Consider the following 7,796-nt stretch of genomic DNA (forward strand, 5'->3'; position numbering starts at 1 on the left):
AGACAGGGATGGGCAACTTGGACATTGGCTACAAATGGGGGGCGGGGGGGAGCTACAAAGGTAAGAAGTGCCTGGCTTATAAGCTTTCAAGAGGGAACCTAGATCCAGAGGGCGTGGAGGAAGGTAGAATCTCCACTGAGTAGTATCCAATCTGTCTAGGTGTGGCTGATGAAAGGAAATGCAGATAGGTTGCTTGTGATACAGTAGGGAATAATTGTGAAGGTTGGAAATGTAAAAGTAGACGTTTTGTAGCAAGGAGGGGATTGATTAACTTTGCAGTCTAGGAGCGGAGGTCTCTGCAACCATCAAGAGAGAAGAGCGGTGAGCAGGACCCTACCCAGAGAAGCAGTGAAGCCAGAGACGGAGGCAGATACAAACACATGGAGAGATGGAGCAGCTGGGGTCTTTAGAACCGGAGAGGGAGAGGGGCTGTGTATTGATGACTGGGGGGCAGCCTTTGGTTGGTTCATGATGCATGGAAAGGATGAAAACATGACAATGAAACGATATACAATAGGATGAATGTAAAGCTAATGTTCTCCCATGTAAACTATGACATAATTCACAATAAAACATTTAAAAAAGAAAAAAAGGGAAAGAAAATGGAAAGAATACTCAGAGACACTGTATCAAAAAGAAAAGTTGATGTTCACCCATTTCAAGAACTAGCACATGATCAAAAACCAATAATCCTGAAGGAAGAATCCCAAGGTGCACTGAAGACATTGGCAAAGAACAATGCTCTGGGAATTGATACAAATTGAAATCTGTCAATAAATGAATCCAGCACTGGAAGCACTCACTCATCTATGCCAAGAAATTAGGAAAATAACTACCTGGACAATCGCTTGGAAGACAGTCATATTTGTGACCATTCCAAAGAGATGTGATGCAACGGAATGTGGAAATCATCAGACAATATTGTTATTATCACATGTAAGAAAAATTTTGCTACAGATAATTTAAAAATGGCTGCAACAGTGCATTGACAGGGAAATGCCTGAGGTTCAAGCTGGATTCAGTAAGAACATGGAATTAGGGATATCATTGCTGATGTCAGATGGATCTTGGTTGAAAGCACTGAATACCAGAAAGATGTTTACCTGTGCTTTATTGAATCTCCAAAAGCCTTCAACTGTTCAGATCCTGACATACTATGGATAGCATTGTGGAGAATGAGTATTCTGGAATGCTTAATTATGCTCATGAGGAACCTGTACATAGACCAAGAGGCAGTAGTTTGACTAGAACAAGGGGACAGTGAATGATTTAAAATTAGGAAAGTTATGCTCCAGGCTTTTATTCTTTTGCCATATTTTTTCAGTCTGTATGCTGAGCAAATAATCCGAGAAGTTGGATTATATGAGGAAAAATATGGTATAAGCATTGGAGAAACGTTCATTAAAAACCTACAATATGCAGATGATACAACCTTGCTTGCTGAAAGTGAACAGAACTTCAAATATTTTTTGATGAAGATTAAAGACTATAGCCTTAAGTATGGGTTTACTTCAATGTAAAGAAAACAAAAATCCTCACCACTGGACCAATAAAAAGCATCCCATATAAATTGAGAAAATATTGAAATTGTCAAAGACTTTTCATCGTTCTGCTTGGATACACCATCCACAGTCATGGAAGCAGCAGTCATGAAATCAAAGAATGTATCGCATTGGGTAAATCTGCTGCACAAGATCTTTTTAAGGCGTTGAAGAGCAAAAATGTCAGTTTGAGGACTAAGGTGCGCCCAAGCCATGGTATTTTCAATAACCTCATATGCATGTGAAAGCTGGACAGTGAATAAGGAAGACCGTAGAAGAATTGATGCTTTTGAGTTATGGTGTTGGAGGAGAATATTGAAAGCACCATGGGCTTCCAAAAGAACCAACAGATCTGTGTTGGAAGAAGTGCAGCCAGACTGCTTCTTAGAGATGAGGATGGCCAAACTTCATCCCTCATACTTTGTACATATTGTCAGGAGGGACCAGTCACTGGAGAAGAATATCATGTTTGGTAAGGTGGAGGGTCAGAGAAAAAGAGGAAGACCCCCAGCGAGATGGATGGGCAAAGTGGCAGCATCAATGGGTTCAAGAGTGACAACAATAGTGAGGTTGGCCCAGAATCGGGCAGTGTTTAGTTCTTCTGTGCATAAAGTCTCTATGAGTTGGTACTGACTCAATGGCACCTAACAACAACAACAACAACAACAAAACTTAAAAGAAGAACCCTGTTAACTCCATAAGGTAAGCACTGGACTGCACCCACTAGCTGCTGCACAGGAGAAAGATGAGACTTTCTACTTCTGTAAAGATTTATAGTCTCAGAAACCCTATGCGGGATCCTATGAGTCAGAATTGACTCAAGGCCAGTGAGAGTGGATTTGTTGAAGTTTAAAGGAGAGCCAATTCCACAGCAGAAATAAGAACCAGGATCAGAGTGTGTCCTTTGGGCCCAGAATGTTTGTGCTAAGAAACCTCCTGGACTGAGAAAACACAGTGACAGAGAGCTTTAACACCAGAGCTGGTGAGAGTCGGGGAAAAGCAGCAGCAGCAGAATTGTGTCATTATCATGAAAAGGAAAGAAAGTAATCTTTTTAAGTGATATTCACATTTTTAGGATTATATCCTTTTCAATCAGACAATAGCCTTCTGTGGATATAGAGAAGGTAGTCTGAGAAATGTTATATTACAGCACTTTAAAAAAAAATTTTTTTTAAGTTTTCCTTTGATTTTTAAATTGTAGGAGGTTAAGTAAATCAGTTCACATTTTTAGAAATTATTTTGAAGAGCTCCTATTAAGAATGTTGAGGCTGATTCTACCTCAAGGTAATTTTCACCATAAATGAAATTAGAGAACTTGGAGACTTCTATCATAAGAAATTAATTTCAGAGTTTTCTGTCAGAAATTAGTAACTTTAAGAAATTCCTGGTGACTGATGATTTATTCAATGAGATAAGCACTTGACCTTCTGTACTCACAATGCTGCCTGTCCTAGGTATCTGGCTGCAGTAATATCAGCTTGACACCCCATGAGACAAAGGTCTTTTTTTTTTTTAAAACTAAACCTTTCTTCACAATCACACACACACATTAACACTCTGCAAAATATGTGAAGCAAAAACTAAAATAAAGGAAAAATAAATTCACAATTATAATTATATAATTCATAATTATATAATATATACATGATAATTATAAATTTTTGATGACTTCAACAATGACTCTCTCCAATTAATAAAACAGCTAGACAGAAAATCAGCAAGGAACTCCACCAATATCAATAAACAGCATGTAATCAATATTTATAGAGCTCTCCACCTAAAAACAGCAGAATGAGTATTATTTTCAAGTTCCCATAGAATATGTACAAGATAGACCATGTTCTGGGTTATAAAACAGGCATAAAAAAATTTCAAAACTATTGAAATGATGCAAAATGTATTCTCTGACCACCATGTAATTAAATGAGAAACAAAATAACGGAAAGACAACAGAAAGATTCTCCAAAATGCTTAAAACCTAAACAACACACTTTTATATAACTCATGGATCAAAGAAGCAGTCTCATTTCATGAGGTGAACACAAAAGTCCTAACAAAAAGGAAACTTGCTAAACAGTCCATGGAATCTCTTGTATTATTTCTTACAACTGCATGTGAAGCTACAATGATCTTAAAATAAAAATAAAAATTTAAAAACACAATAAATTACCATGATAATATCAATCAAAGCATAATGTTTTGTGCTTAATAAAATTGCCTAGTGATTGAAGGTAGCTCTTGGTGAAGGGAAAAAAGTCTAGGCAGTTAATATACTACTTAGTATCATAATATATGCATTTTTGAGTGAAACTTTGTATTTGCAGATAATTGTAGATATACGTGCACTTATAACTGCCTATCACTGTGCCTGGGAACATGGTGACTCCACACGATAAGCATTGGACTGTAAACCACAAGGTCAGTGGTTTGAGCCCACCAGCCATTCTGCTTCCCCAAAGATTCACAGCCTCAAAAATCCTATGCAGGGTCACTGTAAGTCAGAACAGAACTTAATAACAACACATCACTGTGCCTAATAGGTGCTCAAAGTTTTTTCAAAAAAATATATTTTTTAAATGTATAAAGGCAAGAATTAAAGGTCTGGAAAAGAATTCCTCTGAAAATTCAGTTTCTAGTTATAATGGAATATATGTTTTTCTGATATTTGTTCGTCATCTGCCTTTTACTTCTTATTTTTACCTCACTTTGTTTTATATCAGGAGCCCTGGTGGCACAGTGGAATAAATATTGGGCTGCTAACTGCAGCATTGACTGTTCAAACCCATCATTTGCTCTCAGGGAGAAAGATGAGGCTGTCTGCTGCCATGAAGATTTACAGTCTCAGAAACCTTAGAGAGCAGTTCTGCTAACAACGGTTAGTGGGTTAGTGTCGCTCTGAATTAGAATTGATTTGATGGCAGGGGATTGGTTTGCTGTATAGAGTTTGTTTTGTAATCATCATTCATACATATGCCTCATGGTGCTTTTTCTTGTTTTCTTTAAATTTTATATCCTCTGTTGCAAAAAGTTCCATTTGGATAATCTTGTTGTTCAAAAATAAAGTAGAGGGTAAGTGAGAAAGAAAAAAAAAAAAAAAAGAAAGGGACAAATCAGCAGTTTCTCTTTTAGAATGTGTTCTCAAAATAGTTCATTACCCCTTCTTGTGTTTCATCACAACTTTGAACTATCTCTTAATCCAATTCAGTGTGGGTAGGAAATTTGAGGATTCAAAGCACAAGCCCTTATAGTTCTGGATTAATTGTGTTGATTTTAGTTTAGAGTTGGCTTTATAAATGTTCAGATGCTGTGATAAGAAAGTTCAGAACCACAGATAAACTAGCCAGCACCTTTGTGTGAATTAGGAAAATGTGTCTTCCCTAATTGGGGCCAGCCTTGGGCACTGCTTTGCCTAGCAGAGTTCACATTTCATTTCAGTCCATTGACCAATTGATTTTGTGACGTGTAAGAGTGCACAAGTTTATGTGTAAGTCTTGAGCAACTATAGTGTTCCTGTCTTCTCCTCATGCTTATCTGTGAACAGGGTTTATGGCTGGGAACCTGGGTCTTTAAAAATAAAGATGGCAGATCAGCATATCCCCTCCACCCACCTTTCTTGTTTTGTCTTTCTGAACTCTCTATCTGAAACCGGCTTCTTCCATGGCGGCTTCATACTCTAGGTGGCAGCGTGCCAAGGAAATGGTTGCTCCCAGTAAGAGCTCTTTATCCATGAAGGAGAAGATGTTATTATAATGTCTCTGTGTCCTCCTTGGATTTATTTCACATTTCACTGTATTTTGGCAGAGATAGTTCTCATATACCTTTTGGAATTGTATCAATAATCCAGTTTCATTCAAGATGAAGTTTTCATTTTTACTTTTCCAATGAGATAAAATTAACTTAACATTTTTTTTTTTAAAGCCCACACATTTTCCTATTCAATTTAAGACTCTTGAAATCCAAGGACATTTGCATGTTCCTGTTTTTGTTGTTAAGTGTCATTGAGTTGGTTCTGACTCATAGGGATCCTATATAAGGGTTCTTGTGAGCAGATGGTGGGTTTGAACCACTGACCTTGTGGTTAGCAGTCCAGTGTTTGTTCTACAGCACAGCCATGTATTTTATAAATGTAGTAGATAATAGTGTCTTAAAACATGCATAAAAAATATTAGAGCATAAAACCCATGTGGTGTGGTGATGGTTGGATGCCATGGAGTGGGTTCTGATACTTAGTGATCCTGTAGAGAGTTTCTGAGACTCTTTGGTCATAGGTGGTTATGTGCCATGGAGTCGGTTGCGACTCACAGTGACCCTGTACAGGGTTTCAGAGGCTGTAAATCTTTATGGGAGCAGAAAGCCTCATCTTTCTCCTGTGGAACAGCTGGTAGTTTCGAACTGCTGACTTTAAGGTTCACAGCCTGATTCATAACCACTTCGCTACCAGAGCTCCTTTACAGGAGCAGAAAGCCTCATCTTTCTGCCATGAAGTAACTGGTAGATTTGAACTGCTCACCTGAGGTTAACAGTCCAAAACATAACTCACTACACCACCAGGACCCCTTTAAAACCCAGTGTTCTAAATTCAGTGAAAAGTGAACTTCTATTTTGGACATTTTCATAGTATTATTTCTTGACCGCAATGACAAAAATTGTGTTATTGAATATAAGGGATAAGTTTGTGGGAAAATGGAATTAAAAGAGAATGGAATGGAATTTTTACACAAACTTTTTAAAGTCCCCTCATAGTACTGGTGTGGTGCTGTGGGCTAATGCTCCAGGCTGCAAAGTCATTTGAACTGCAAGGTTGGCGGTTAAAGCTCACCAGCTGCTCCTTGGAAACCCTATACAGGGTTGCTATGGGTTGAAACTGACTCCACAGCACTTCACAGCAACATATATCATTGTGATCAATAACAGTTTCTTGTACTCTTATATCTACAGAATGTTTTACTAAGCTTTCAAAGCAAAGAAGATCAAGAGAATGACCTCATAAAACCCATTTAATGTTAACAAAGAATCTGATCACAGATCACTTTGAAAAAAAATCTCCATCCAGTTTAGTGATTTGGATACAATAGCTAGAGTTTTTGTAGCTTCCACCTTCTTCCTCATCTACTCCACCAAAGATTCTTTTCTAGAATGTCAAACTAACTTACCCATGTGCACTTTGGGAAAATGTCAAATGTCAGTAAACTAGAAGAAATTATATGTTAATCTATGACAGTTATTTTAAATTAGTAATTAAATTGTATATTTCAAAGTTTATTCAATGTATTGATTCATAGGATGTATGTTCCAGGGAGCTTCAAAAAGTTAATGGAAAACTGGAATTAAAAGATAATGTGAAGAAAACGAAACATATCTCACACTATATACAAAAATGAACTCAATGTGAATTAAAGACCTAAATGTAAAACTTAGAATTGTAAAGATCATCAGTGAAAAAATAGAGACACATTTATGGGTTGATACATGGCACAAATATACTGTCAAACATAACTGGAAACACACAAATAGCAGAAGACAAAATGGGTGACTGGAACTTCCTAAAAATTATTTACATATGTGCATCAAAAGATTTCACCAAAAGCATGAAAAGAGAGCCCATAGACTGGGGAAAGATTTTTTTGATGTGATATATCAGACAGGGTACTAATCTCTAAAATTTATAGAAAACCTCAATACTTCTGCAATAAAAATACAAATTATTCCATTTTAAGATGGACAGAAGATATGAACACTATATTTTAGCATAAGAGACATTCAAGTGGCCAACAAATATATGAAGAAACGTTTGCAGTCATTAGTCATAAGAGAAATGCAAATCAAAACAACAATGAGATAATCATTTCACACAAGCATTAATATCCAAGTTGAAAAAACAGAAAGCAACAAATACTGGCAATGGTGTGGAGAGTCTGGGACCCTCCTACACTGCTGGTGGGATTGGAAAATGGTGTAAACACTATAGAAAATGACGTAGTACTTCATCAAAAAGTTGGAAATAGCAATACTGTGTGACCCAATAATTCCTCTACTTGGTATATATTTCTTGAGAATTCAAGAAATAAGAACCATGACACCCATGTTCATCACAACATTATTCACGATAGCAGAAATAGAGAGACAGCCTAAATGCCCATCAATGGAAAAATGGATAGACAAACGTTGGCACATACACACAATGGAATACTACCCAACATTATCTGTGAAACACCTCATAGCATGGATGAACCTGGAGGACATTATATTGAGTGA

The sequence above is a fragment of the Chrysochloris asiatica genome, unplaced genomic scaffold (genome assembly GCF_000296735.1).
Source record: "Chrysochloris asiatica unplaced genomic scaffold, ChrAsi1.0 scaffold00002, whole genome shotgun sequence".
NCBI lineage: Eukaryota > Metazoa > Chordata > Mammalia > Afrosoricida > Chrysochloridae > Chrysochloris > Chrysochloris asiatica.